At 44.6% G+C, this 9,345-nt stretch overlaps 1 long non-coding RNA gene across 2 annotated transcripts; it reads right to left on the minus strand.

Moving 5' to 3' along the window:
* Positions 1 to 7,048: 7,048 nt before the first annotated feature.
* Positions 7,049 to 9,063, minus strand: LOC136294956 (uncharacterized). Of its 2 annotated transcripts, none has more exons than XR_010722550.1 (3): positions 9,015 to 9,063; positions 7,753 to 7,873; positions 7,049 to 7,641 (listed from the first exon to the last, which is right to left on the minus strand). It is a non-coding gene; the product is annotated as an uncharacterized lncRNA (long non-coding RNA). The 2 variants fall into 2 exon arrangements; XR_010722549.1 differs by lacking the exon at positions 9,015 to 9,063 and adding an exon at positions 7,991 to 8,246.
* Between the last annotated feature and the right edge of the window lie 282 nt (positions 9,064 to 9,345).

The following is a 9,345-nucleotide window of genomic DNA, read 5'->3' on the forward strand; positions in this document are numbered from 1 at the left end:
CACTGTGACAAATTTTTCAGTCATGCCACTTGATTCATACTTAAAGTTATGGCACTGCTGACTGCTCCTTAAATAATTGAAGGATGCCCTTTGTAAATCAGCACACTCTTGCCAAAAAGTGGCAGTTTCTTCTTTGTTCCAGGCCTTGTTTCTTAGCTTCATCAGGGATTTCAAAATTAAACAGACAGCTTTCCAGAGCCCACATAGTTCACACTTGCAGCAAATATCATCTGAGCTGGCAAATCACTTATGACACCTTTGTTTGAGAAAAGCGGGAAAAAAACCCAAGAAGAAAAAGGTTAGAGAAGATCAGAGTCTCTGTAGCTGGGGGGGAGGGTTGCTAGCAGGTGGTAACAACAAGAGAGACAAAGCCAAATTTGGTCAATTCAAAGCACCCGTGAAAGCAGTCATCATCCTCTTGTGGCTGGGATTGGTGAAGGCTGAAGACCAGTGAGGACAGTCCTGGTCTTCTTCTCCTGGATCCACTGAGTGCCCATGAGCAGAGCTCATCAGCCTCTCTTCTGAGCAATTATTTTGGGATCTGCACCTCCACTACACCAACCCCCAACATGCTGAGAGGAAGCACCACAACACCTTAGCCTGGGCTCTCCAGGCTGGTGCCCTCAGAAAACATTTGAGTCTTTGACCTGCTTGTAACACAGACATTAAATAAGACTCCTGAGCTGCCTTTGGGAGATGGTAGCACTGCTAGGCTAGCCAAGTCACTGCTAATCAAGAAGAGCGTGGTTCTGAGTGGTGGGACCCTTTTGGCAGCTAACCACAAACCAGTTTTCCACTAGTGAAGTGTGGACACTCTTCAAAGTGAGTTTGGATCATTTCCCCACAGTTTTCATCAAACTGTCCTCCTTGGTTGTCAAGGAAGCTTTGGAATGAGTTTAAATTGGACATCAAACACCACGAAGGACACATTTCTCATTGACACTGATGTATAGATATTTACTTTGGCTCTAGACTACCTTCTGGAATAGCCTCTCTCATTTTCCATAAAATATGAAGACCATACAGGGAGATCACCTTGTTGCTTTCCAAAATTATTTCTCTGTCGAGCAATCCATAATAGACAGAGGTACCTATGGAGAAGTCAATAAAACCTCCATCTTTGTTGTCCCAGGAGACTGTCCCCAGCTACCAGACCCTTTATTCTCATCTCTCTGTTTTAGAGACCTCCCTTTGCAGTGTGTGGAGGACTTTGCTGCTGACCAGGGGTTTGCAGCTCAAGTTCAAAAGCAAACAAGGAAAGATTGATCCATAAGTCTGTCATTGCCATGGCTCAACAGCTGCACCCTTTGCTCCCCTTGGTTAGGAAGAAAATCTTGGCTGTGAGGGTGGTGAGGAACTGGCAAAGGTTGCCCAGAGAAATTGTGGATGCCTCATCCCTGAAACTATTGGACAGGACCCTGAGCAACCTGGACTGGTGGAAGCTGTCCCTGCTCATTGTGGGGGGGTTGGAACAAGGTGGTGTTTAATGTCCCTTCCAACAGAAACCGCGCTGTGATTCCATGAGATTTGGTGGCTCTCATGGGACTCCTGTGCTCAGACCTGCAGCAGCCACCGTGGTGTTACAGCCTTTGGAGGAGAAATTGATTGAACTGCCCTTCAGGAGAGCCTCAAGCCTGCCCCTTTGGCATTGTTGGGACACACAAAGCAGTGGCTCTTCCTTTGATCCACTCTGCTACCTGTAAAGTGTCCTCTTTTGTGGGCATTCTTGTACCTGCTCGAGATGAGGGCAGAACAAACAGAAAGCACCTTAAAGGAGCTTACTAAGTAAGTCTAGGATTGAGCAAACAGCATATTCAAGGGGTCAAATTTAATTCCTTCCTTCCTTTTGTATTCAGATTAGAGGCCAAGGTAGATTTGTGGAAGCCAGGACTCCTCAGCTAATGCTGCTTTTGCACTTAACCTGCAATTTACCTGTCAGTAACAAATGCATAAAAGGCCGGCTAAGCTCTTCAAACTTCCAAACAATTTACCACACCATCAGATGGGCTCTTTAACATCCAAGAGCACAACAGTCTGTTCGCATCTAAGGAAAACATCTGCTGCCTGAAAGGACCCTCCTCAAAAATGCATCAGGCAAAATGAATGTGCATATTTAAAGGAACATCATGTTTTAAGTCAATCAAACCCCTCAAAAATAATAATAAAAAGCCTTCCAAAGAGACTACTTGCCAGTGATGTATTGGCTTGGTTAAGAAGGGCTATGTTTTCAGAGCCTCCTAAATTCCTCAACTCAAGTGCTGAGTGGAGGTTTATTAAGTGACCTGTCTGGATGTATATCAGTCTTGTCCCTAGTGGGGGTCCTATGTTAAATTCCATCATTAAAACCTATTACCGAGCTATCAAAACCTGCTGTAATTCCATCTAATGACCTCATTTCCCTAAGCATAACTCAGCTCAGGGTTTGCTGATGTGGAGCTACCTCTAGGTGGGCTGCAGCCCCTGAGCAGAGCAGGGGGCGGGAGGGGAGAGAGGGAGAAATCAATGTCTGCGGAGATGACAAGGCACACGGCCAGAGACTGGGGACCAAGAAACTATCCAATATCCCATTTCCTATCCAGTCTATTAGCAGCTGAAGTCAGCCAGGGCTCCGGGTTTGATTGAAGGCTTGGCTGAGACCAGATAGAGGAGGAGAAGCCTGGGCAAACATGGCCACCAGGCGAGGCTCCTTTCCAGCCAGCTGAAACCGCTCCTAAACGTCGCTGTTTATAAAAATGGATTACTGCGTTAAAAGTTCAAAATGTTCTTTTTATTTCATTTTAATTTTTTTTTCTCGGGGTGGACACAAGGAAAAAAGGAAGGGGAAAAAAAAAAAAAGCCTTTCCTTTCTCCCCCCCCTCAATCCCCCTTCCACACACACCTCTACTTGCCATGAAATCATTTCGTAAATACAAAAAAGGCCCCTCAGGCTATTGGTGCCCAGACACTCATTTTTAGAGTGGATAATTGACTCCTTTCAGTTGATAATTCATAGCTTGCATATGCCAGCTAATACATCAGTGCCCAGAGACTCAGCGAGAGCCCCAAGCACAAATGGGAGAGAGGGAAAGGAAAAGGAAAAAAAAAAAAAAAAAAAAAAAAAAAAAAAAAAGAAAAAAAAAGAAAAAGAAAAAAGAAATATTTCAGATGATAGATGAGTGCATTACGGCTTTATGAATGAATTATGTCCTGCAAATACCTTGAGCAGGAGAGACTGTCGGCCTGTATCTATACTAATCTGGGAGGAATTATGACGATTTTCACATTAAAAAGGGAAAAGGGAAAGAATTAATTGAGCAATTGGGCCATTAAAAATGTATGTCAGCATGTTCTGTATGTCCATTTTCCAATTTATCATACGCTGGGAAGCTTCCTCCCAGGGTGACTGCCATTTTTCTTCTCTTTCTTGTGTTTGATCTTTTTTTTAATTTATTGTGGGTTCCTGTCATACGAAACCAGCTCAGGATCCTATTGACAAGACAAAGTCTGAGAATTTTTTGCAGTGCGGAGTTTTCTTTGTGCTTGTGATCCCTGTAGAAAATAGGAGTGAGGGCACCCTAATGAATTTTTTCTTTGCATCCCACAGCTCCTACAGTCAGTGTTCATAACTTAACAAAAAGAAATTATTTCACCCTGTAGATTTTTATTCCTTTTCCACCTGAGAAATTTGAGATTAAGTTACCGTATAGGTGGGTGGATGAGGTAGAGGATTTATTTAAAAAGTAGTTTGCTAAGGCTGGCTCAACTAAAAGCACTAAGGGTGAGTGCCAGCACACGCAAACACCTGCTCTGCACACATGAGTGAAATTCCACACACCACTGCTTGAAAAATTCCCTGACACTGACAATGCATCGCCTGGCCCCGGCACTGAGCTGTGGATCATATCCATTGTTGGCCAAAAATGTCTTCTGGATGGTTGTAGTGTTTGTATTCCACATAAATCCACTGTAGAAAGTGTTAATTATTTTAGGGTCTGAGAAATAATTAAGTAGATTAAAAGAGTTTGCCAATGGGAAAATGATTTTAGAATAACAGCAATGTTAGGAATTGTTTCCAAGTCTATAATTAGTAGGATTGTTTAAATAGCTGAAATAAGAACAAATATTTTTTCTGCTTTCATATACACAGTATATTCCATTGCATTGGCTCAAAATTTTAGTACCCTTAAAAAACAAACCTTAGAGACTACCAAAAGAATATCAGTAATTCAATCAATGTAAAAAAAAAAAAAAAATCCCGTTTCAGACCTGCCAGCAAATTTCAAGCAGGCTGACCAACACATATTGTTTAACCAGTGTCTTCAATTTTCTAATCCAGGAATTATGCTTCACCTGAACTTCCTCTAATACAATTAGCGTGGTGTATTTGCTGAAACATAATGCCTTTACAGAATAATGTTTTATGCTGCAAAGCATATCTAATCTCTTCACGCAAGCCACTCTACGGCAAATCATTTTATAATATGCAGAAAAATTTTGATATTGTTTATGTTCTCGTGTTTATGAGGTCTTTAATTGATTGTAAGCTGCTCTTTAAGTACTTAAAGATGTTTTTTTAAATCCTATTAATTTTTCTTGTCTTTTATATTTTTTTTTCCCAGACTTGTTAAATATTTGCTGATGTGGTGGCTGAAGCGTAAGAGTGCTGGAGGAGAATTTCAGCAAATTGCTGTGTTTGTATTCAGGACCTTTATGTGGCACATGCAGATTTGTTGTCTTATTTGAAGTGTGGCAAGCCCCTAAATTCCCCTTGATCACGGTGTACCTGGGACTGGGAATTTTGCTGTGAGTTTGATTTAGTTATTCTCTGCTCTGGTGCACAATGAAGAGGTAAGCACATCTCAGTGCAAATGTCACCCTCCTGGATATCAGCGCTTTTTCAGCAGCTACTCTGCTGTACAGAAGCTTTTGGGAGGTCTTAACAACCCCTGTGAGAAGGCTGATGTGTATAAAAGGGATGTGAAGCAGATTTTTGCCACTGCAAATCTTTCTGCTCTTTGAAAGATACCTGCATTCCCCAAGACTCTCCAGTTTTATACACGGGAAAAAAGCAGAGACACTCACTGAGCAGCACCCAGGAACATCCCCAGCTCTTGCTGCCACCTGACAAAGTGCCCTGTGCTCCCAGGCAGATCCCAACCCAGTTATTCCCCTCCTCCCACTCAGGTAGGAACTGCCTTCTCCAGCTAGGCTGGTCTTGGAGAGCTTGCATCCCTGTGGACAGTTTTGTCCTCAGCAAAATGACCCCACGAAGCATTTTGTCAGTAAAGGAAGGCTCAAAAAGAAAATAGGAGGGAACATCAAAAGCTACCTGCCTCTCCTCTGACCTTGCCTATGGCAGCAGGTTCACCACCATAGCCAAATGTGAGATTTGGGATCCTACATGGATGCAGCCTGGAGGGGACCACCTGAGTGACTGCTGTGAGAGGCAGGACACAGCTTTTACCTCTGGGTTTGCACCAGCAGCCTTCACTCCAGCTTGAAGAGCTGAACTGCTATACAGAGATGAGGCTGAGTCTCATGGCAGGGGAGGGACAAAGGTGTAGGGTACACAAAGGAGCCTGGTGAGTTTGTGCCAGGCTATACATGGGTGCCAAATCCTGCTTGGGTCCTCCCGGGGCAATGGGATACAGCACAGGGTCAGCAATGAGCCAAAATCCCATCCCCCTTCACACACTGACTGTCTCTTCTTGTCCTGACCTGCAGCACAGGAAGAATTTCACTGTGGATTTTGCCCAGTAGGGGGAAAATACTCAATAACACTCACCTCTTCATTCTGGGGATCTTAATTTTCTAAAACCTGCATATCAGAAATGAATCAGACAGTGGGACATCTCCACATAGTGCCACTGAAGAGCCCGCCTCAGCAGAGCATTTTTGGCCATTCACCTTCTCTGCCTGTGCCTCCATCCTCCCAACAAAGGAGGAGGGAATGCTGCCTTCCCCACACAACCTCTGAGCTGGGGATGGCTCTTTGATCCAGCTCTGCAGGGTGAATCAGCCCAGCAGGGCCTTCCAGCAAACTGAACAAAGTTCATCCAGAACCCAGCAAATCAGTCTTGCTGATTGCACACCCTTTCTTCTTGAAACACACATCTCAGTAAAGGATTAACGACAGCCGGGATCCCATTAGGAAAGAAACACAAGTTCCCCGGCTCACTTAATATTGGGTTTTTCGCACCTGGCTCGCTGAAGTAGGATGTAACCTGCAGAATATAAAGTGTCCTGTCCTTGCCTTTGCCACTGCCACTCACAGAGAGGTGTTGTGAGGAGCAGACATTCATAACCCAGCCTCCCTCAGAACTGCTAAGGCATGTACAGACCTGAAATTTGTACATAACCTTTGCAGCAAGGTTGCTGCTCTCTTCTCCCTGTGACTTAGCCACTCATGTTTTGGATGGAGATGCAGAAATGTGGGGCTTTTTCTTGGTGGATCCCACTGAAAGGCATCAATGAATGTTCTACTGGACAGCTCTGTGAAAACCATGTGCACAAAGGTCTCAGGTAGCTGAAGCATCGAAGACATCAGTGCTAGGAAAGGTGTGAGCATGCAAGTCCTATGGGTTTTCAGCATCTTTCCTCTTCTGCTGGGATCCAAGGAAAGCTGTCCAAACCAGGATACTGCTTATCCATGAAGCAATAAGAAGAAACAATCCCCATGTTTTTTTCTCATGGACTTTTAGTGGGATTTGGGTGCCTCTAACCTCAAAGCTATCTCAGACGAGATTTTGCTGAAAATGTTCCCCAAATACAGCCTGAGTGAGGAACAAGTGAGAGCCTTCAAAGTCAAAGAGTCTTTTCCCTGTCTTGCTTCCTGGAGGACTTTACCTCCAGGTAAAATTCACCTTCAGAGAAGCTCAGTTTAGTATCAGATGGTTTTATGCCTTTTGCCTGATGTATTTATCATTTTATGGTTACACCAAGCAAGAGAAAGGCTAAATAAATGTAAAGAAAAAAGTCAATATGCTACAAGGATAGTTGTATTTTTCTGTTTTTTTTCCCCTGAGATGAAAGAGTTTAGTAACAGACTAAAAAATATAGTTGCCTTTTGTTCTATTTAAAAACAGATTATTTGCTTAAAAAAATTCTCAAGAGTCACATTTCAAGGAGTATCTATAAGTAGTTTTAACTCTTGTATCCCAAAAATATGGAACAGAGTCTGTTGACCTACATTGTAGGAAACATGCAAAGATCACTGCATGTCCCACAAAAAGAAGCGGGAATTAAGTAAAAATTAGGATATCTGGAGAAGCCCTTGCAATGGGAACAGTTTCTTGCTGGAGTCAACAGCTACACTCTGACTCAAGTGAATCTCTGTCCTGCTGTTTCAACACCTGAGATGACTCTGTACACTCATGATCCTGCTCAGCAGGATTTAAGAATCAGTTAGACATGATTTGCCTGTTTTTTATCAAGCCTCTGTGACCAGCAGTGCCTCCTACTGCATTTCCACAGGGGGACAGAGCAGAGCCTCAGTGGCTGCGTGGAGGTGTTGGGTTGAGGTGCTCAGAAGACTCCTTCATCCAGCCAAAAAAATGGGTCAGGGATGTGGCACCTCTCTGAAGCCAAGCCAACACTGAAACCCACCGGAAAAGCTCCCACATCCAATGGCTTTTCTCCACCCAGCTTTATATCAGGTCTTTCCTGCAATGAGATTTTTTTTTTTTTGAGAGAAGGGTTCATTATTACTAGTGATAATGAAATCAGCCGTGCCCTTTTCTCCACCTGCCTCCCCCCAAATCTCTGTTTGGTTACCTGCTGCTTCAGGGATCCCACACTCAACCTGTGCTGATAACTCGGGGATGGCACCTTTCTTATTGAACGAGGTGGGAAAAGCAGCTTCCAGTGTCAGGAATTTCTTCCAGACGTTCAGCATCTGTATTTAAATTAAGAGGCTTAAAGCTCTCCTGAACTTTTCCAGGTTTTTTAATTTTAGTTTAACTTCAGGAGTGAAGTTTTAAGCCCGGAATGTCATATCCGGAGTGCCATCTACCGCGTCTTCCAGGGACTGCCACGAAACCCTGAGCCCGGAGGGACGCAGCTCTCAGGAGCAGCTCGCCAGGAATTCTGGATGCAGGTGTCTGTAGGCAGGCGGTGATGGGAGAAACTCAAGTGTCTGCTCAGGAGCACTGAAAATAGCGTGAGTGGAGGTTGTTTTTTTCCCAAAGAAGGTGAGGTGATGTGGGATAACCCCAGTGGGCAGCTCAGCACCACACAGCCACTTGCTCACTGCCTCCCAGTGGGATAGGGGAGAGAGAATTGGAAGGGTAAAAGTGAGGAAACTCATGGGCTGAGATAAAGGTGTTCACACAGAGCTGTGTGTGCAGGTAAAGCAAAATAAGGAATTCATTTCCTGCTCCCCGTGGGCAGGCAGGTGCTGAGACATCCCCAGGACAGCTGGGCTCCATCATGCCTAGAAGTGACTTGGGGAGACAGACACCATCGCTCCAAACATTGTTCTTTCCTTCTCCTTCACACTGCTTTTAGTGCTGAGCACAGCATCACATGGTCTGGGTCACCCCTGTGGTCAGCTGTCCTGGCTGTGTCCCCTCCTAGGCCCTTGTGCACCCCCAGCCTCCTCACAAAGAGGTGGGAGAAACAGGAAAGCCCCTGACTCTGTGTAAGCCCTGTTCAGCAAAAGCTACAACATTCCCCTATCACCACAGTTCTGGTCACAAATCCACAGCAGATCACCATCTAAACTACTTGGAAGAAAGTTAATTCTATCCCAGACAAAACCAGCGGAGATTTAAAAAAAAAAAGTTTGTGCTTCTTGTGCCTTGAAGTTAATGCAAATGTGTGAAAATAAAAACAAAACAAAAAAAAAAAAAAAAAAAGCATTTCAATGGATTAAAAACCCAAATAACAGATTAACTTGCCCTTTAAACTTAAGGCATTTTATGATGACCTGACACACAAAAGAGTTCACAGATTGAAAACCCCAGTGCTGGTGAAGTGCGATCAAGGCCAAAGGAGAAGGTCAGGGCTCCTCCAGCACTGCCACCTCCATCACTCACAGCCATAGCTTTCCTGTCCTCAAGAGGTGGCCAGAGTGCCTCTGTCAGGTGGGACACCTCAGCGGCACAATTTGGAGCTCAGCTTTTAACCTGCTGACCTCAAGCTTGCCATTTGGGCCAGGTGTTTTGGTAGCCAAATCTCCTTGAGGTCTTGCCCGGTGGGGCAGGGATTCTCTGACCTTAGTGGGCAGCACAACCACGCCACAAGAAACAAGGTAAAAAATGGAGATGGCCGGGATTTACCCAAATTGAGAAGATGCAGCAGGTGTGGCACTCCTGCCCCAGCTGTGGGTGAGCTGGCAGCCCTCAGCTCGTCAGGGTGCGGGACACC

This window comes from Chamaea fasciata, unplaced genomic scaffold (genome assembly GCF_029207755.1).
Source record: "Chamaea fasciata isolate MVZ Bird 193981 ecotype frontalis unplaced genomic scaffold, bChaFas1.0.hap1 SCAF_10, whole genome shotgun sequence".
Classification (NCBI taxonomy): Eukaryota; Metazoa; Chordata; class Aves; order Passeriformes; family Sylviidae; genus Chamaea; species Chamaea fasciata.